The sequence below is a fragment of the Xenopus tropicalis genome, chromosome 7 (assembly GCF_000004195.4).
Source record: "Xenopus tropicalis strain Nigerian chromosome 7, UCB_Xtro_10.0, whole genome shotgun sequence".
NCBI lineage: Eukaryota > Metazoa > Chordata > Amphibia > Anura > Pipidae > Xenopus > Xenopus tropicalis.
This window is the reverse complement of record NC_030683.2, coordinates 97,175,487-97,197,644: the sequence shown is the minus strand read 5'-3', so window position 1 is coordinate 97,197,644 and position 22,158 is coordinate 97,175,487.

Here is a 22,158-nt window from a genome sequence, read left to right as displayed (position 1 = left end):
ATTAAAGAAAAAGATTAGCTTGCTTTAGAGTGTTCTGGATAATAGGTTTCTAGATAATAGATCCCCTATCAAAGCATATTCTACCAGAATTTGATGGAGATTTCATTTCTAAATGCTGACAATACTTGTACCAAAGTGTTACATAGTTCATCCTACAGGCCGCTGTTTAAAGGGGTGGTTCACCTTTAAGTTAACTTTTATCATGCTGTGTAAAAAGTGGAGTGAAGCATTACCGGTAATGTTGCCCAGTGCAACCAATCAGTAATTAGATTTATACAGTTAGAAAACCAAAGCAAAACATCTGATTGGCTGCTATGAGCAACATCACCGGTAATGCTTTTTACACAGCAGGATAAATATACACCTTAGTGTGTTGTAGAATGGCCAGTTCTCAGCAACTTTTCAACTGGTCTTCATTTTTTTATTTTTTTTTCCATGACCACAGCAGCCAAAAACTATTGCTCTGTGAGGCTACAATCTTGTTATTGTTGCTTTTTATTACTTATATTTCTATTTAGGCCCTCCTCTATTCATATTCCAGTTTCTCATTCAATTAATTCCCTGGTTTGCCCACTTGCAGTGACATGTAGCAACCTATCAGCAGGTAGAATGTACTGGTCACCTGTCTAAAAACAAGCATCGTATTGGTTGTTATGTCTTACTGCAGCTCAGTGCCTTTTAATACATATGGGTGAAAGATTCTCCCTACACACATACACATAAATACACACATGCTTGTGGCTCATGTGCCTTTCTGTTGCAAATATTTAAAAGTTGAAATTAATTTTTCACCTTTTGGATTTTATCCTGCAAATGCCTGTTTCTTTCTGTGATATAAAATGAAGACATCTGACTGGCAGTGGATAGAGGGAATAGTGAATTACTGTATATTTGCAGGACTGTGGGTGGGGCATTCCTGTCAAAAGTAGTAAACAAATCCTTACAATGATTACAAAATGTAATAATATTATTCTGATAACCAATGATATTCTTGCTGATAAATGCCCTCTTTGCCCTGCCCTAAAAACTGAATACCTGCTCCATCGAAAAAAATCCTGTGTCTATATAGTACATATTCAGGTACAGCACATATTCAGGCTTCTTGGTAAATATCCAGAAAATAAATCTATTCTGCACTGCATTCCCAAGTGAAGGTCAGTACTCACAATATAAAAATAAAGATAGCACATAAGAATAATGATATCATTACACATTTCAGGAAGATTTTAATGGGCGCATTAGCTGCTTGTCTGTGAAATTTGTTCTGATTTTATGAAAAGAGCGAGCGGCAGAAGATTTTTTATACGCCGTCTTATATAAAAGCAACAGGTAGACTATGGCGGTGCTTCATCTTCATTATGATTTTGGTAACGGCAGGTATTGTACTACAGAACAAGGGCTTGAAAGAGAACTGTTCAAGTTTGTAAAAAGAGAGATGTTCATATTACTGCTCATTAAATAGTTCATAAACCAATATCCTATACATTTTATGAGCAAACTCAAACTAGGGGACGGCCCTCCTAGCTATCAAAGAGCTGCTATCAGGGGGCCAACCCAACTTTGTGTAATTATAATTGCTATGCTGAAAACATTTACCTTGCTATTCCCTCTACTGCTTATCTTAATTGCGTGTATCATTTAAATCATGTAGCGGTAGTCAGGTCAGGTGTCCACCGCCAACACTCCCATTCTCACAGTGCTTCTCTAAAGCTCTTTCTTCACAAGTCTGTTAATCACAGAACATACAAGGTATTGTGGGAATTTTGTTTTGGAGCCATAGGCGGAGGGTGAATTTTTTTTTGGGGGGGGGGCTAAAGATGGGCCATACATAGACTGACCTAAAAAAAAATTAACCCCTAAAAAATTAACCCCTCAACTACCTCTTGCGGTTCCCACTGACTTCCACGGATACTGTGCAAAAGTGCGGGAGGGAGTGATTTTTTCACCCTGAAATGCTCAAGATGTAAAAAGTATACATACATGCACTTCTGTCAGGGGTTCTTCATCCATTTGTGTTTGTGATCAGTTAGCTTAAATGTTTTTTACTTAGTTTTATAGAGAGAACTGCAGTGGGTACTGACATCCCATACAGTGAGACGCAGTCTGTATTTACAAAACCAGCACACTATATGCAGTGAGATGCAATGGGTACTAATGGCAGATATTCAGGCCCTGGCATGATAACACTGGCACTGATACACAACATTGCTTTGTTTCCTAGCCATGCACTTATAAGGGTGCCACTGTAACTAACTAGAAATGAACAAAACAGTGATAAAAGTAGAAAACAAATCTACAAGTGGAGAAACAAATAAAAAAGAAATATAGAAAAACAGTTAGCTTTTTGAGGGGAAAGAGTTAATTTAGGACTAGAGAAAGGGTCAAACGAATATTACAGATTACAGCTTGCAAAAATGATTTAATTTCAGTTACTGAGTCACTTTTAGAACGTATATAATATAGCCTGTTAAGAGAGCTGCACTCTAAATGGAGAAGCCACGAGAAAAAAGATCCAATCAGAGTGCAGCTAATTACAACAGAACCAGAGCTTGCAGGAATGCACACACCTACTCAGATGTTAAAGTAGCAGCACAGAGAAAGTCAAGTACAGAGTGAGGTTTTTTTCTGATGTGCCAAGCAGGTTTGTGGAGGCTTAGCCTCCCCTAGCCTTATTGAAAATACGCCTGTGATTGGACCCATTGCAAGAGGGCTGCTGTAAGAGGCCATAGACAGTTACTATTTATTTAATGTTATTGGGGGGCTGTCTGGGCCTCTGAGTACTTAAAATGCCAGGGCTTATTTTGAATCCCAGTCCAGATCTGAATGAGGGGTCCTTAGGTTCTCTACCTGTGCCTTCCCAGAACTGGTAGAATCTAAACTCTGCAGGGCCTAGTTTATATGGGGTGGGGGGGAATCATGCAATAGAAAAAATTAATACAATTTAAACACATTGGCTATTGTTTCCTTTAAATACAACCCTGTGCTTTATGGTGTATCTATTCTAAGTTCAATCAACATAAAGAAAAATCTTCAGCATACCACTTACATACATGTTCTCTGCAAAGGTATCTATTCTAAGACAATTTGCATTTGGCCTTAACTTTTTATTTTCTATGTTTTTTTGAATTAGCTATTTGTTCAGCAGCTCTCCGGTTTAAAATTCCAGCTCTGACCCTAGCAACCAGGGACTGAATAAAAGACGAGCACGAAAAAGTAACAAAAAACGGAAATAGTGTAAGGCCCACAAATTAGGTAACAATGCAAGAACACCACCTACACTTCGTTCTTCAGATATCAGAAGAGATTTAATCTTTTACATCGATGGGGAGACAATGTACAATGGAATATTGTGCATAAAACCTCCAAGTTGTTTACACTCTATCATGCCTTTTTATACCCTTCAGTGGGGGATTTCCAAAGGCCCCCACTGCCCCCAAATATTGTCCAATCAGAGTCCAATATTCCCCTGTTATCAGTCCATCATTCGGGAACCTTCTCCTCACGTTTGACCACGCGTGATACTAGAAGTTTCTGGACTTTCCATAACGACATGTGACATCTGGGGCCCATCGATAGCATGGGGTGACGATATATGATTCAGCATGTAGCAGTTAATCATTTCTTATCTGTAAACAACTTACATAAAGTGTACAAAACAACTTTTAAATGTATAAACTTTTGCTGTAATTTCTTGCTAGTTTTAGGTTTTAAATTTACCAGTAGGCCTGAAGCTTAAACACTTATATTTAAACCTGTCCTCACAATAGTGATCCCCATTTAAAAGCTGGAAAGAGCCAGAAGAAGGAGGTGAATAATTAAAAAAACTATTAGAACTGCAAAATGAAGACTAATTGAAAAGTTACTAATAGCTATAATAATAATAATATTATAATATACTATAATAATAGCTATTCTGTAGCATACTATAAGTTAACTTAAAGATGAACTAACACTTATTTTTTCTCCAGTGAAATTGTTCAAATGGGATTGTCTATTATCTCTGAATGTCTCCATGCAAATTACACATTTTAAACTTTGTTACTATTTCATTTGCTGCTCAGTATTAAGGCCTGCTAGTCACTATTATTAACTTACAAACTGTCACAACTTCACAACAAGCAGTAACTGTCTTCCATCGGATAGCAACAGTGGTCAAAACACCCCATGAGACATTAGCCATAGACTTAGACATTAGACTTAGACATTAGACTTAGACCCGTCAAGGTGCTTAACACATTTTTTCCTTCAAAGAAAACAACTGAGTAGGTTGCTCTAGAGTCTAGACACAAAAAGTGAAAACATGAAAGATTAAAAAGTTTTCCCAATTTACTAAGTGCAGTTAAATTCTGGTTACAACTGAAATTCATAATTCATAGAGAGGTAGGGGGTAGATTCTTCCGGAAAACATAACGGATACATTTGGGTTTACCCAATGTGTAATGTAGCTTTTTGCATTGAGACTTTAAGTATAAGGAAACCTGGTGATATTTTTCTGCACAGGCAATTTACTTATATATACATAAATTTCACATAAATAGAGTGAAAATGATTTATTCATGTTTGATGTACTGAAATGCTCTGGCAGAATATCTAGATTAATATGTTGCATTCATTCCGTATGACACCATGTCCTTATATACCACTTGAAGCATGCAAACAAAGCCATACAATGAAGCCTCACTGGCAGTCTGTGAGTCAGACTTCAACGGACATGTCAATGCCAAAAAAAAATGTTTTGCCTTATAAACAAAACAAAAATGGTACTTTTGGTTTTGGGAAAAAAAAAACTTCCCTTTTTTTGTAACTTACAGTTTTTATTGTTTTGTTTTACAGTTACAAGAATTAACATGGCATATTGAAGCATTTTATACCATTGTTCATACATTTGTCATCAATAACAGAAAAACGTCACTTTAAGTGAGTACATAGTGTTCACTCAATTCACCGGCAACAGTCATGTACAAAAGGAATAAAGACTGTTCTATTCATAGATATAATAAAGTGTTTTTTTCTTTTCTTTAATTTAATATTTCTGTTCTATGCTTTTAATTAAGTCATAAAGGATAACCCCTAGTCTACTGCTGAAAAATAATGTCACTTCTCAAATGACAGCAGTGTCCGTAATAGTAGTCTGAGATTACCAACTTGCTTTATGTTGCTTCAATGAAAAAAAAAAAAAAAGATGCTTCTTTAATTAGTGATAGAACTGAGAAGGGCTATTAAATGACTTTGACAGTAAAATCATTGAGATATATAGTTGTTGGAAGACTTGGGGAACCAGACTTAAATGTAAAATTAAAGCTCAAAATGCAAAAGTGGAGTTCAATATAGTCCTTAATCTATTCACGCTTTTATTGTGATTGATTAAAGCTGTTAAACATAATAAGGAGTTGAAAAGACTTCACCATGGCAATTTAAAGCAGACCGTAATTTATTTAGTTGGCTAGTGATTGAATAAATCAAATATATTAACAATACTTTAGATTGAGTAACTTGTTGTACTCTGTAGAAGTGGATAGTACTTAAATGGACATCTTTCTATAGAGAAAGGATTCTTTTTGAGATGACTGATATCTATACAAACACATTAAGCCATATTTTAGGACTTCAGATCTTTAAATACTCATGGTAAATTGATTGATCTCATACTAGTTTGGATCAATTTGAATCATATAATGTAGTGTGGCTTCATATGGTGGAAAGCAGTAATACTTGCAAATAATGTAATCAGTTCTGCATGTTCATCAGCATCAAACATTCATTAATGTGATTTATATCCAGTTGTGTTTCGGATTAAATAATGTACTTAGCTCTAAAGATTAGTTTAACTGTAATTTTAGTAATCATTTACTGGATTCCATTACATTATCATAGCTAATAATATACGTAGTTTTCTGTATATGTTTATAGTGTAGTATGTAGTCCACCTCTCTGTTGTACCTACTGCTTATAATACACTGATATTTCTGATAGTGCTAGCACAGGTTATAGGCAGTGCATATTCCATTCTAATATAATAAGTGGGAAGCAGTTGCCAGCAGTGATTGATTCAACCATTGCTCTTCTTCCTGAAAGGAACACAGCACATAAAATACCCAGGGGCTGATTTATTAACACAGGTGCTGAATTGCACCTGTGAAGTTGTCAAGATCACAATCAAGTCTTCAATGTCATTATCCAAATTGTAGTAGACAGTTCAAAACGAATTGCTGATTGGTTACTAGTGGCAACTGCACTTGTGCAAATTACCAGGCCCTGGGTAGTTTGTTGTCTGTGAAGAAGAGGTAAATCAATCACTGCTGGCAACTGTTTCCTAAAAAATTGTCTTCCATGTCCACATTTAAGAGATCTAGCATATTACATAGACTGATATTAGGAAGCAACTTTTTAGGAAATTTGAGTTTGCTGATGGATTAAGTAATGCAGGATATTGCAGAGGAGATTAGGACTTCTGTAGGGTTGGTTGCCCTGGGTCCTCCTGCAGAAAAATCTTCCCTCACCGACCATGCCGCACCTCCCGGCCCAGACCATGCGGCTTTATTTAAGGTAGGAGAGGCGCTGGGAAGGGGGGACTAAGGTACAGCAGACAGCACTGTCCTGGCCCCGTGACCACAGGATCTGCTGTATGTGTAGTCACGCTACTGAAATAGATGGTAGTATGAGCCTAGTAAAGACGAGCAAGAAATGCAGAAACCAGTAGAGAAAACTAAGATTATAGGTGGCCATCCACCTTACAATTACAATCTTTCCTGCAACTAGATCATTCCCACCCTCCATTGACGGTGGGGCTGAATCATTGGATATGGAAGTAGAAACAATAGGGATTCTATCCCATCTAACAATTTAGCCCTAAACACAGATTTTGCTCCGGCACCATCAAAATCTTTTGTGCCTCCCAATCAACGAGACAACCAATATCCGAAGCTTTTGCGATATTTGACGTCTTGTCAATCCACCATACATACTCTGAATATCGTATAAAACCTTACTTTGTACAATAATATTGGTTTGTGTATGGCCAGCTTAAGCCAAGGAGGAAAAAACCCAGACTGCAATCTGTTGCAGACTGAATTTAAATCAGCCTGGAATCTGGTGCAGAGATGGACACCATATTGTAGCAAGGGGAAACTCCTACTGAGGCGATCCGATAACTAGAGTGACCATCTCTGTATTTTAGTAAAAGTGAATGGCATAGAAAAGACAAATAATAAATCATAACTGAGTAGCATCCCCAGAACATAAAAGACATTTAGGGGCAGATTTATCAAAATATAAGATTAGAGCATACCCACAGAAACATTCACCCACTTTCTATTCATTCATATGGGATTTTTAGAAGCATATTTATCAATAAGTGAAAGTTAGAGTTCATAATTTAATAAAAATCCCATAGGTATGAATAGAATACTACACAATTTACAGCAGCCCTATAAAGTGTTAAATTGTACATCAGTAGATATCCTTCCAGGCGCTGGATTATTTATCCCCTTGGTGTATTGTGATTTGTTGAAGACCAGTGCTATAGTGTTCATTCTCTGTCTGAATACTGAATTAGTAGAGCTTATCTTCATTAAACTGTTCTTGCGAGCTATACTTGTATAATTAGTGGGAAGGAAGGAATCTGGGAAAGCAAATGAACTATACTTGATCACATTAATCTAACTATCGGGTCTCAGTAAAAAAGAACAATCCCTCAAGACAACCACGTTGTACATTTTATTCCTTAATATTGATATAATAGTTCATTTCAGTCTTCATATATGAAACAAGGGATTTCTTATATATATAGAACATGTGCCAAGAGTATAATCCCAATTGTGTTCAACCACATTTACTAATATGCAATTTATGGTAGAGTGCTTACTTACATACTGGGGTTGTATTCATTGGGGGTGTTAAAATAACTATAGTTTGACAGGGGAATAATTTGGAAGCAATTTTATTTAATACAGTAAGATTGGAAGTGCTTAAAAAATGTCCACAATTAAATTTAGGATTAATGCAAGGCATGTGCTTTATTCCATTCTGGCAAAGCGCCCTATTTACGTACTGTATGTTAATTCACATTCTCTTAACCCACACATGGTTGAAGCATAATCAAAGGAAATAAATTTGATGTATAAAAGACAATCTTAAATTCTTCTATTTAGCTTTGTAATGCAGCCTACACAAACAAAATTATTTGGGAAATTTTTAAAACCAAATCACTGAAAAAAGGATCTTTGAAGAGAAAAAGCAATTAAACCTGCTGCTGTATTGTATAAAAATATAATAAATGCATTTATAATATTACAGTGTCTCCTCAGTTGTTTGGCCATTACCTGTAAGGCTGACTCTTATGGTATTGTTGTCAAAATTCAGACTAAATATTCAAAAAACATGTAACCTCTATTTGGCTAAACAAAAATAACCAAGGCTAGTGTAGGCCAAATCAAGGCTAGTGTAGGTTTAGAGCATGGGGTACATGCAACTCAATCCTTCAGGATGGGCCTTCGCTATGTGGAAGTGACCAGCGGAGCTAGGGTGTAGTGCAACTACAACTTACTGTAGCTGTGTGCAGTGCTGATTAGCAAAGATGGACACCAGAAGGTTCTTGCAGTTGAACAATAGAACTTGTTTATTGTCAGAGACAATCAATATGCAGGGTTATTGCAATATACTCACATACAGATGTTACATGATAGTAGTACTCTGAGAACAGCAAAGAGAGGATGCACACCGGTTTATCCCACTTCCTTTAGAGTCTGGGCAGGGTAAATGCAACTGGTCAGCTTGGCACCCCTATGGAAGCAGTCTGGATAGATACCTCAGTCCTCAAGTTGATTACCTCTAGCTTTAAAAGTCCTACAGCCGACTGTGGATCAGGGTTTAGGTACTGCCTGTCTTGTATGTCTTAACCGTGGCCCTATGCTGAGGCAACATTGCCTGTATGGAAGGGTACTTCCAGCTACTTTCCTTGGTGGAGCCAAAACTGCTCTTTCTTCCATCCCTCTCTATCTCACTTTCCTAGAAAATGCTCCACAAGAGTAACTATCTAACTGGTCCTTGTTCAAAGGGTCCCTGTCCCCGACTTCACTAGAGTAGTTGGTGACTCTAAGATAAATTATGGCTTTACTGGGGCCCTGTTGTTCCCAGGCTCAGTGGACCTTCACCTGAGACACAGAGGCAGCCAAAGAGGAAGACACACCCTCCTGCTAAACACTGGATGGTTGGCTCCAAATCTTTATTTTTTTCGATATTTTTTTTATTGATTTCCAAATGAGAGAGGACAGGTAATTATGGAGAAAGAACTAAGTAATATAACTCATAACATAGGTTTTCTATTGAAAACATTCCAAACCCCCTGCATACCCTACTTATAAGTAAGGTCTCTGAAATAAAGGCCCATTTAAAAATGAATACAAATTGGTAATTGTCATGAAAAATTCTCAAAATTCTTATTCAATTATATATGTAATTTAAAAATCAAAGCAGTAATTATCAGATATGGGTCTGCTGTTCAGAATAAAAAAGGGCTGTTCAGGTATGGGACCTGTTATCCAGAATGCTTAGGATCTTTCCGATTAAGATTTAAGAAGCATATTTACTAAAATTTAAACATTTCTCATTTTTTTTTATTTTAAAATTTGAATTTTCCGAAATGTCTTACATTTTCTAAAAAGTCAAAGCCGAAAAAGTTTGCATGGGAAAATGTAGCACAAAAGTTGCAAAACTACGACTTTTCACATTTTTACACTAAAACCTCTGTTTTTTTGAATTTTTGCACAAAGTCAAAAATACAAAATCTCTAAAGTTTTGACTGAAGCTGCATTTAATGAATATAAACACTATAACAAGTGTTGTAAAACAGAAATCCGAAAGGCAAAGATAGAAAATGAGGAGCGCATTGCGGCAGGGGCTAAAACTTACCCCAAGAAGCTTTTTAAGTATAATAATAGTAAAAGGATGCAGGTTAAAAGTGTTGCCCCATTGACTTATAGTAAGAATATTGTTACAGTGGTAATAAACCCATTAAGATTGTTTTGCCTCCTATTAGGATTAATTGTATCTTGGTTGGGATCAAGTGCAACATACTGTTTTATTATTACAGAGAAAAAGGAATCATTTAAGCATTAAATAAACCCAATAGGGCTGTTCTACCCCAATAAGGGGTAATTATATCTTAGTTGGGATCAAGTGCAACATACTGTTTTATTATTACAGAGAAAAAGGAATCATTTAAGCATTAAATAAACCCAATAGGGCTGTTCTACCCCAATAAGGGGTAATTATATCTTAGTTGGGATCAAGTGCAACATACTGTTTTATTATTACAGAGAAAAAGGAATAATTTAACCATGAAATAAACCCAATAGGGCTGTTCTGCCCCAATAAGGGGTAATTATATCTTAGTTGGGATCAAGTACAGGTACTGTTTTATTATTATAGAGAAAAAGGGAATCATTTAAACATGAAATAAACCCAATAGGGCTGTTCTGCCCCCAATAAGGGGTAATTATATCTTAGTTGGGATCAACTACAGGTACTGTTTTATTATTACAGAGAAAGGGAATCATTTAACCATTAAATAAACCCAATAGGGTTGTTCTGCCCCCAATAAGGGGTAATTATATCTTAGTTGGGATCAAGTACAGGTACTGTTTTATTATTACAGAGAAAACGGAAATATGCTTTAACATTTTTAATTATTTGATTTAAATAGAGTGTATAGGAGATGGCTGTCATTTGTCATTTTCTGGATAAGGGGTTTCCAACAGATCCCATATCTGCACACATATTTCTAAAAATCCCTGAGATATAGATGCCCCCTACTATGTAGACATGCGTTCTATTTCTACTTTCTTTGTAACTACACCATACTGGGATTTTTATTTAAAATAAATGATTTCTCCATGTTCCTAAATCAGTAGAACCCTCATAAAAATGTTGGATATATAGGACAGAATTAATAACTGGCCATTTGTGTGATTATTCCTGCTTCCAAGTAGAACTATTTTAAGAAACTTAAGACTTCATGAATAACTTATTGGATCAGGAAATGTTAAAAATGTTAAAATGTTTAAAAACATGGGAGAACTCGGTGGGTTGGGGAATGTAATTATAGTTATTCCTCAATAACATTCATTTCATTTTTATTTCAAGTCAAAGTGTTTGGATAAAAGGTGCAATTTAAATGCTATAAACAATACAGTGGAGCATAGCAACAGTTCTGTTATACACAAAAAATATCTTGCCTTTCTCTAGGGTTCTTTCATTATGAGCTTTTAACTGCGTGTAACAGTATTTTTATGTTGCAAATTCTACTTTCTAACCACCATCATTTACTGGTATCTCAGTCAGTATTCTACATATAAAAAACTAATTGCTCGCGCACTGTATTAAGAGATTACAATGGATAAAGAAAACAAGGCTTTAACAAAGCAAGAGAGATATCTTTACTCATTGTCACTTTTGCACTTATACAGTATATTTGAGTCAAAATTCAAGGCTTTTTTTACAGAACAATATAAAAGTGTTTATTTTTGTTCTTCAATTATATTACTGTACCAATGTCCTTCTTGGATATCAATTACAGGTATAGGACCCGTTATCCAGAATGCTTGAGACCAAGGGTATTCCGGAAAAGGGGTCTTTCCGTAATTTGGATCTCCATACCTTAAGTCTACTAAACAATCAATAAAATATTAATTAAACCCAATAGGATTGTTTTGCCTCCAATAAGGATTATTTATATCTTAGTTGGGATCAAGTACAAGGTACTGTTTTATTATTACAGAGAAAAGGGAATCATTTAACCATTAAATAAACCCAATAGGGCTGTTCTGCCCCCAATAAGGGGTAATTATATCTTAGTTGGGATCAAGTACAGGTACTGTTTTATTATTACAGAGAAAAAGGAAATCAGTTTTAAAACTCTGTATTATTTGATTAAAATGGAGTCTATGAGAGACGGGCTTCTTTCTGTAATTCGGAGCTTTCTGGATAACGGGTTTCCAGATAAGGGATCCCATACCTGTATAAAATATTGACTAATTTCATATATGTTTTGTTCATGTTATACAACAATACTGTATATGTATATATATATATATTTATACTGCTCTGGGAAAGTATGACTCTCAAGTTGTAACAGATATCCTACTACAAATTTTACCTAAAGCATGTAATCCCCCTACTATGTTTTTTGCAATATATCTATAAAACATAATCTAAGATTCCAGATGTGTTTTTCTGCTACAAGCCTTTAATGGGCTAGCGTGTACCTTGTAGTTAATTATCACAAAATTGCACCTATACTTATATAAAAGCAATAATTACTTATGTTTAAAATAGCAGGTATCAAAAATATAAAACGTGTTGGGCCCCATTTGACTCAAAGGGGCACATTTACTAATCCACAAATCCGAATCCTGAATAGGAAAAAATCGGATTGGAAACGAATATTTTGCGACTTTTTCATCGCCGTCAAGTTTTTTTCATATTTTGCGCAATTTTTTCGTCGCTGTCACGACTTTATCGTATTTTGCGCGACTTTTCCGTGGCCGTCACAATTTTTTCGTATTGAGCAATTGTAAACGGCGGAAAAACCAATCCGATTTTTTCGCAACGGCGACGAAAAAGTTGCGGAAAATATACGATTAAGTCGTAACGGCAATGAAAAAATCACGGGACATACGAAAAAGTCGCAAAAATACCGATCATTACGAAAAAACGCGTTCGGGCACTTTCGGTTCGTTCGTGGATTAGTAAATGTGCCCCATAGTCTTACTAACTGAGCAAGTTCAAAACATGGTCTGGGTGTTTCTTTACACAGCTTAGTGTTTTTTCTTCCTGTTTGGCTTCTGATCTGAGACTTAAGGGCACTATTGAGAGAACTGAAGGTATGCATGCAGCTTGAGATTTACTCTTTATTAGCCTTTCCTTCTCCTTTAAGATCTTAAGCAGTAAAAAAATTTCAGGAGTAGTAACTCGTAGCAACCAATCTACAGGTGGCATTAAATGATCACCCTAATAATATGCCTTATTGGTATTTATTAGTGATGAGCAATTTTTTTCACTTGGCATGGATTTGCAGCGATTTTGCGCATTTTGCCATCGACAAATTGGTTTGCGAAAGCAAAAAATTGCTGGTGCGTCAAAACTTACCAAAAAAATGGGTGTTCCAAAAAAAAAAAGTTGTACGACAAACGCGTTTCACATTTTTTTACCGTTTCGCGCATTTTTCTTTCGTTTCACAAATTTTTTGCTGAAACGGGACAAATTCACTCATCGCTAGTATGTATGAATAGATGCACCTGGAGAATCTTATCATAATATCATTATATAATCAAAATCATATATAGGGGTTAGTTTGCTGAAGGGCAGTTTTCCAAAGCAACCAATAAGATGTTTGTTTTTTTTTTAAACAGGTGACCAGTAAATGCTTCCTGTTGATTGGTTATTATTATTTATATAGTGCCATCAATTTATGTAGCGCTTTACAGAATAGAGGGGTACAAAAGACAGAACAGTTAACATGTACATATAAATAATTCACAAAAATGGTTTGCAGTTGCATTGGATGAGGATTGGAAACACTAGGGGGAGGCCCCTGCTCACAAGAGCTTACATTCTAAAAGGGAGGGCTGAGACATAAGGTCAGGGTAACTAGCATGGCGTTTGAGTTCATGTAGGTGTGTAAAGTGACAGTAAGTGAAAGTAGGTGAAAACCAGTGGTTAGTGAATGTTTGGGGGGGGTTATAGGCTTGAGCAAAAAGGTGAGTTTTAAGAGACGGTTTAAAGGCTTGCAGAGTCTGGCGGTGCCTAATGGGATGGAGAAGAGCGTTCCAGAGGATGAGTGCAGCTCGTGAGAAGTCTTGGATGCGAGAGTGAGAGGAGGTGATGAGTGAAGAGGAGAGAAGAAGGTCATGTGTAGAGCGAAGGTTACATTTGGGGGGGTACTTGGGGATTAGGGTGGTTAAATAGAGTGGTGCAGCACCAGTAGGTGCTTTGGTTGCTATTGATGACTAGACAAAAATCAGTGCACTGTGACACTTGGCCAAATATTATTATAAATGCATTTATATCTGTCATCACAAATATGCTGGGCCTATTTGTTGTCAATAGGATAAACAATGGCAAAGGCTGAAGCGATAATTTATTAATATCTTAATGTGGGTGTTTAGACAGTGCCCAGCCTAAAGAAAGATGAGCAGAACTATTTGGAAAGTGCAGAATTTCTCTTTTCTTAACTTTAGAATTATTTATTGAATGTTTCAGAAATGCAGCAGCCATTTCTCAAAGAGGACTTTGCAAAATTGAACACTGCTAAAATGAATGTCTCAGGAAAACAACTGCAAACAGTTACCTCATTTCTAATCTTGAAGCAGTTAAAACAGCAAGTGCATTTATAAGATAGCAGGATACAAACTATGTTGCACTGAGATTAATTAGTCAGCGCCTCTCTGGCTGCTTGCCAAAATGGAATGAGGCAGTAATAATGTACATTTAAATTACTATAAGGCAAACAATAGGAAGTCAACAATGCTACAGGTCTAAATAAACCCTAGGATATTAACTAATGAAAAACGGAATATTTTAGGGAAGAGGGCAGAAGAAAAGCAAGATTATAGGGCCCATTAACACTGCAACTGCACCAACTGCAACTGGCTGTGTTCATTTCAGCAGTGTTCTGATCCTTCTGGCTTTCCAGTTCTGTCAAGGCTACCCTTTTTGAAACCCTTTGGATCTGGGTAGCTCCATTCTGTAGATATAACTATAAAAATGCTGTATACTGTACATACAATAGAGTATACAGTTAATATTGTCCCCCCATGTCCAGATTATGCCCTACACAGGGCCAGATCCTCCTGCATATTTGTTGCCTTGTCACAAATCCGGCCCTGGCCCTACAGCAAATAAGAAACTAACTTTTCTTGCTTTAGCTGTTTAAATCATTAACACTAAAGAATTTATATGAGAATAATTTTTCAGTTTTAGTATGCAGTCTATCAAAAGAGATGATTATAATATGTTTATCTGTGCAGAACTGCAGAACTTGCCCATGGTTACATGTCTCCCTACTCTGAAAACTTTTCTGAACAAATTTAAATTTGTTTTGTTTTGTACATTTACAGCCTTGAGTTTAACTCTAATAAACATAATCACTGAAAAAAGACTGTTTGCCTGATGATACAGTTATGTTCATAAACAATTCCAGCCCCAGTGCCTAAAATAATTACTGTGTAACATAATGAACATAATGTTAACATAATGAAAAATCTATTGAAAGACAGAGCAATATTAATGGTTAAACAGAAATGTATAGGAAATCATATGACATGTACAAATTGTAGTCTTTCTAAAGCCGAAAGCAATCAATAAATAGTAAAGTATCACTTATCTCTCATTAAACTGTGCACATTAAGGCTGTAGCCAATGAATACGCTTTCAGCAGTACTGACTGTATTCATGAGAAGGGCAGTCGGGGTGAGGCAAGTAAGCAACCCCCTCTCACTACTTTTCCCACAATGGCAGTTGGTAAGGCCTGTTTTGCACCAACACTACACTCTGCACCCTGTGCCATATTAAAACCCCATTGTAAGTCGCAGAGCATAGTGATGGTGGGTGCAAGGCAGTCCTTACTGGCTGCCACTGGGGGCACAAGGTGCTGAACACAGCCAAATCCTGGATGCAATGTCTCAGTGAATCACCCCATTTTTTCCAGATGTATTTCAGATGAGATATATTTTTTGGTTATCACTTCTATACTACAAAAATAAAATTAGATCATTAAAAAGTGGTCATTTTGTCACAACAGTATCCCTTTAATCTTACTAACCAGTAAATGCTTCTTAACTTTGAATAAGTTAGAGGCAACTAGTACCATAAGTAGAATGCAATAGTGAGAGTTCAAAGTGTTCTTGTAACATGAAAAGAAGATTATTAATTAATGGAAACCTTTATGATTAAAGAAACACAATGTTGCTAGGTTTAAGTGCAGTCGAGCACTTCAGCTGCCCAATCACTGTCCTTTACCAACTTTTTAAAATAGCAATGAGCTTGCAGTTTTCCATACAGTAACTCACTAAAGGCTTGATACATTAAAACATGATTAATGATAAATTATTTCAATGAATAAAAGCCCCAGTGATTAACTAACAATAATCCAGTGAACTTGGGGATGATATTTATTTACTGCTAGATAAGCATCTTTGTAATATTTGTCTAAACAAAGATACCCCTCGAGATTGGTGTTCCATGCCACACAAATTGCTCATAATTATCTTTCATCCGCAGGTATTCAAAAGGTAAAGGTAACTGGACCAGAAAGTAGGTTGATGTGAATCTGTTAGATGAGAGCTGAAGTCTAATAAGAGAACATGGATAGAAATGGTATTTTACTGTATATACTTAACATACAGTACTGTACTGTACCAGCAGAGAGGTTCATCATCTCTCTGCCCATAATCTGTTGGATCCACTGCAATCTGGTTTCCACCCTGCACACTCTATAGAGACTGCATTGTGCATTGTGATCTTCAGGTTGCCAAAGCCAAATGTCACTTCTCTATCCTAATCCTCCTTGACCTATCAGATGCATTTGATAAGGTTGACCACTCCCTCCTAAAGAAATTTTGCATTCAGTTGGTATCTGTAATGAGGCTGCATCCTGGATCTATTATCTTTCTAACTGATCCTTCACTTCACTGCAAACAAAACCTCATCTCCGGTTCCACTTAATGTAGCGGTGCCACAAGGCTCTGTACCTGGGCCGTTGTTCTCCCTCTGCACTCTGTCTTTTGGAGATCTCATCCCCTCATTTGGCTTTAAATATCATCTGTATGCGGATGATCCAAACTATTTGACCACTTCATTAACAGATGTAACTGAGACTCAAATATCTAACTGCCTCCCAGCAATCTTTAATTGGATGAACCAACCACACCTCGAACTGAACCTAACAAAAACCAAACTGATAATCTTTTATCCTAAGCCTGGTCCTACTCCCCCCTTTCCTTTGGTTAACCCTGTTAAGTCAGGAAATTTTTGACTCTTTTATCTTCTGCTCACTTCCTCACTTTTTCTTATGCAATATTACCAAAATCCATACCTTTCTTTCAACTATATCAGCTAGGATGCTCATGCACTGTAACCTGCTCCTAACTCCTAAGAGAGTTCAGGCCCTTCCACTGCTAAAATCCTTATTGTGGCTTCCCATAAAAACAAGTATAACTTACAAACACCTTTTCTTACCCTTCAAAGGCATTCATTCCTTTGCACCTCACTATATTGTATGTCTTCTTGTGTGTCTCCATACATTCCTGGCCAACTACTCCACTCTTCACAGAGCAACCACATGGTTACGCTCCCCCAGTAATGCTGCTGTTTCCTGCCTTAAACCTTTTTTGCCTCCTAACATTTCAAATGCCATCACTGAATTGCTCCAGAGAGAATTCTCCCTTAGTCTTTTCAGAACTAAACTCAAAGACTACCTCTTGGAGAACTCACACAGCAACTGATCTGGTAACTGTCACTTTTATTACAGTGTAACCCAATGTAACCTGCAGCACTAATATCATCCAATTTGTGTCTGTAAGTTACCAACCCATTTAGATTGTAAGCTCTACAGGGCAGGGACTTCCATCCTCGTCTCTTTGGCTCTAATACCTTGTATTTAATATCATTCTTTGTATTTATCTTTTATTGTAATAACCCTGTTTGGTGTATTAATTTATTGTTCTACTGTACAGCTCTGCATACATAAGTAGCACTATATCAATAAAGATATACATACATCTCTATAAAAAGTGTTAGTGACACTCATGACTGTGCTTTGGACTTCTGTTAAGAAGCTAAGCTTCAGCAAATGAGGTTTGTTATAGATTTATCACAGAAACTAATGTTTCAGATGCAGGATGCACTAAATAAGCTACCATATAATGGGAATCTGAATTAATTCCTAATCAGCCTTATATTGTGACATTTATTTTCTATATATACAGTACATTGTGAGTCGGCCCCTAAGCTGTACTTCATCATTAATAACCAGAAACCTACATGTACAGTCATATTAATGTATGTATCTTCTAATCAGGAGAACTTGAATTTGTAATTTCAGTACTGTCAAATTTCACTTGGGGGGTGGGGCACCCAAATGTCGACGGCCTTTGTATCGGGAGGAGAATCTAGACCTGGATTGCAAGTGTATCTGAAGTAGGTGTCAAAACAAGAACAATCTGAGATATGTTAAAACATCAACAATCATATCAATAACATTATCCCTCATTCAAAGACTGGAGCACTAATCATACTTCTTCAAGTGTTGTATGCTCCACTTAAGCAAAAGACAAGGCTTTGAATCCTCTTCTGAAAGAAGTTGGACCAGCTATCTTTCATACCCATTATATGATGATTTTGTATATATACTGTAGGTACCTTTATTGCTTGTTGAAACTGTAAGCCGTAAAAAATACCATTAGCCTCCAAATCCCACATTGAAACACCTACCTAAAATTACTTCAACCTCTCAAAACTTCTATCCTTTATACAGTTTACTTGACCTGATTGTACATTTTTAAATAACTTTTAGCATAATGTAGAGAGTGATATTCTGAGGCAGTTTGCAATAGGTCTTCATTTTTTTTTTATCTGTGGTTTTTGGATTATTTAGCTTTTTGTTTAGCAGCTCTCCAGTTCAGAATTTTGGCAACTATCTTACATAGTTACATAGTTACATAGGGTTGAAAAAAGACCAGTGTCCATCAAGTTCAACCCATCCAAGTAAACCCAGCACACCTAACCCACACCTACCAATCTATACACTCACATACATAAACTATAAATACAACCACTAGTACTAACTGTAGATATTAGTATCACAATAGCCTTGGATATTCTGATTGATCAAGAAATCATCCAGGCCCCTCTTAAAGGCATTAACAGAATCTGCCATTACCACATCACTAGGAAGGGCATTCCATAACCTCACTGCCCTCACCGTGAAAAACCACCTACGCTGCTTCAAATGGAAGCTCCTTTCCTCTAATCTAAAGGGGTGACCTCTGGTGCGTTGATTGTTTTTATGGGAAAAAAGAACATCCCCCAAGTGCCTATAATCCCCTCTAATGTACTTGTACAGAGTAATCATGTCCCCTCGCAAGCGCCTCTTTTCCAGAGAAAACCTTGTTGCTAGGGTCCTGTTTAACCTAGCAACCAGACAAATGTTTGAAGGAGAGACAGAAATATGAACAGATGAGGGCCTAAATAGAGAGATAAGTAATAAAAAGTAACAGTAAAAATAAAAGTGTAGCCTCACAGAGCAATTTTTTTTTTGGCTGCCCGGTTCAGTGACCCCTATTTGAAAAAAAGTCAGAAGAGGAAAGTAAATAATACAAACACTATAAAAATAAAAACTGAAGACCAATTGGAAAGTTGCTAAGAATAGGCCGTTCCATAACATACTAAAAGTTAACCTGAAGGTGAACCAACCATTTAATTTATTTCTGACATTTTCTGACATTAGGACAACACCAAGCTTTCCCAAATGACATTTTTTTTTGCTTTGCTTCTGTCTTCTATCACATTAAGCTTTGCCCTTGCTTGATATAAGCTGAAGGACAGTCAACATTACAAATACACAGCAACTTTTCTTAGAGTTATAGTCAAGTTGTTCAAGAGAATTATAAAAGAAAGAGTTTTTTTCTGTTTATGTAGCTGTGCTCATCTGGGCTTTTTTCCAACTGGATTCAAATGAATCAAGATGTCCATTTTCTTATATTGACTTTTATGCATCTAACATACTGTATAAGCTATTTGCAGTCGTCATTAGTAGACTCAACATTATCTTACCTTGGAAAGTTCATTTGAAAAACAATAGCAACTTGGTACAGTGGCCCTCGTTTGTAGACAATATAGATCCTATTAATATCCAGCATGACAAAAGAAGGAGAAAAAATATCTTCGTACTCCAGTTTTACTGCTAAGTTTGCCCTTGGTTACAGAGGACAAATTGACAATTACTGTTCTAAATTCCCTTCCCTGAAGGACTAACAACATAATTAAACATGTAAGCTTTCTGAAGATTGAATAACTTGATTTTTAATTTGCTGAATGCAAATGAGCGTGAACGCAGCTTACCTCCTGCCCCGCGCACGCATGTATGCTTAATTTTCTAATAAGTATTATCATCAATTTTGTAACCTGAATTTGAAGCATTACTAAGCTATTTGATGATTTGCTACAGTTCTAGAAACATGATTGTTGAATTACTAATCATAAAGCAGCAATGAAGAAGGGAAAGCAAGGTTAATGTAAGATTTTGCCCGGTGCTTGTTGTTCAGATCAAATGTTGTACCATAATCCATTGCACGCTATAATCCTGAGGCTAAGATCACACTTTCCTTTCTATTTTTGCCCCTGCAACACTGCTGAGAAGAAAGGTTAGGGATCAGGGGATATCTTCTATGTGGCTCCTGGCACCTAATTGAACACTATCCCACTTACTGTCATATCTATGGAAACTATTGTAACCTACACCACAGGTTCTATTTTTCTATCTATTTAAGGTTTAACAAGAAGCTTTATGTAGATCTAATATTTTCAAGTGTTTCCAGTATAGTGTTAATGTAGTTGTTCTAAATGGATTAAATGTGAAACTTGGTACTAGTGCAACGTGTGAATATTCACTTATAGCCAATAGCAGGTAAGGCATAAAGCACAATTTCCCTTAACCTCTTGCACTGTATGGGGTAGGGACAGAATGAAATATAGCTAGATGTCTAAATGTGCACAGCTGGATATGAAATGCTGTAAGAAATGAAAAGTCAGATGACTGTGCAACCCATGCAGGTATATATATATATATATATATATTATTAAGTCAGCTGCACAGTAGCATGAAAAACATAAAGTTACCAAAAGTAGATGGAAGATGACAAGGAGGGTCTACAGAAGTATTCCAGGATGGTGCAGAACAGGACCACCGGCCTGGGGTATTAGGTAAGCAATTATAATAACTGTGGGTACCTAAAATTTTGGCACAAACCAAATGCCCATTCACTGTAATGCATTTAGCTTTACCGTTATACACGTATTAATTCTACTGTGTTTTGTGCAAGTAAAAATGCAGCAAAAATATTGACTCCAAAGCATTTGATGAAATTTTGTGAATTTTCCCACAGTTTTGCAATTTTTTGCGGCAAAGCAAAACAGGACAGTTTCACTTATCATTAATGAAGAAGGCTAATTTTGACAAGAGGACATGGTTTGTGTCTGGCGTTTTATAAAACGTGTTGTTATATTTTTGGTAGCCCACATTGGTTAAATGGTAAGTGGAAAGCTGCAATGTTGCTAGTTATTTCATGAATACATAGCTATATCGACAGAGTTCTGATGTGACCAAGTACAACTTTGAAATATACATTACACTGAACTTGACATTTGGCTAATTTGGTGTTGGGCCGTCCTTACTTCATTTTACTAAAACTTTGGGTAAGGTTCTTGTATTTGGTCTGTTTTAAGACCATCCTATATGTCCCCTAATAACTTAGTGGTCATCCCAAATCTTAGAGAAGAGGGGTAATCAAGAATCTATTCTGTTTATCCCCATGCCCCACCATTAATGACTAGAGGAATTAAACCAAAGATCTCCCACCCCTTTCTTTTACAATAGAGAGATTGTATGAGATTTACTGTATGTATGGGACCCAGTTGATCTGACACTCAGCTGCTTGGGAATGTAAGATAATACTGTATAAAACTCTGGGAGGGGCAGATGGGCTAGAAAAATACAAATGATACTTTTAGGGCATATGTATAAAGGTGTGAAAATGATTTACACCAAAAAAGATAAAAACTGCTTCATTAATGAGGCACCATGTCAACACTTTTATATGTGTCTTTTTTCAAGCTAGCACCTCTTTTTTACACTAGAATTTTATACCCAGACATACATATAAGTTTTATAAGCTTTATAAATATGAAGGATTTTATACAGTGTACCATGGCTTTCATGTGATTATGTTTGGTGTATTTCAATGCCATTTTTTAACACACCTTAATAAATATGCCCCTTAGTAATATTACTGTGCAGTATATCTCTGTCCTGTTCTTAATGATGGCTGGCCTGGGGAATACAGGTTCTGTTCACAATTACGTTACAATATATTCTGTCTATAT